Source organism: Penaeus monodon, chromosome 15, assembly GCF_015228065.2.
Source record: "Penaeus monodon isolate SGIC_2016 chromosome 15, NSTDA_Pmon_1, whole genome shotgun sequence".
Classification (NCBI taxonomy): domain Eukaryota; kingdom Metazoa; phylum Arthropoda; class Malacostraca; order Decapoda; family Penaeidae; genus Penaeus; species Penaeus monodon.
In genome coordinates, this window is record NC_051400.1 from 37,119,652 (window position 1) to 37,119,930 (window position 279).

A 279-nucleotide genomic window follows, 5' to 3' on the forward strand; every position below is an offset into this window, starting at 1 on the left:
CCAAAATGATAAGAATGATGATGAAAAAGGTGAAAAACCCAAAAGGCCATGAAAATTACCGAGATTTGCTGGGTTGGACCAACAGGTCACAAATCTTCACACAGGTGCCTGGGGAGGACATTTCATGGTCTTCAAAAAGAAAGCAAAAATAGTCTGAAGGTAACAATAGTGTAATTGAGACTCACTACCTCACAGTGACAGACAGACACACATGCACACACATACAAAATATAGTGAATCATCTTAATGTATGAACTAACCCATTCTGTATTCAAGTTT

The 279-nt window shown here is 38.0% G+C and overlaps 1 protein-coding gene across 1 annotated transcript in view; it reads right to left on the bottom strand.

The window, feature by feature from the left end:
* Positions 1-279, bottom strand: part of LOC119582009 (bromodomain-containing protein 3-like) — a gene marked incomplete at its 5' end in the record, with an annotated part of 61,922 nt that overhangs the window by 19,531 nt on the left and 42,112 nt on the right.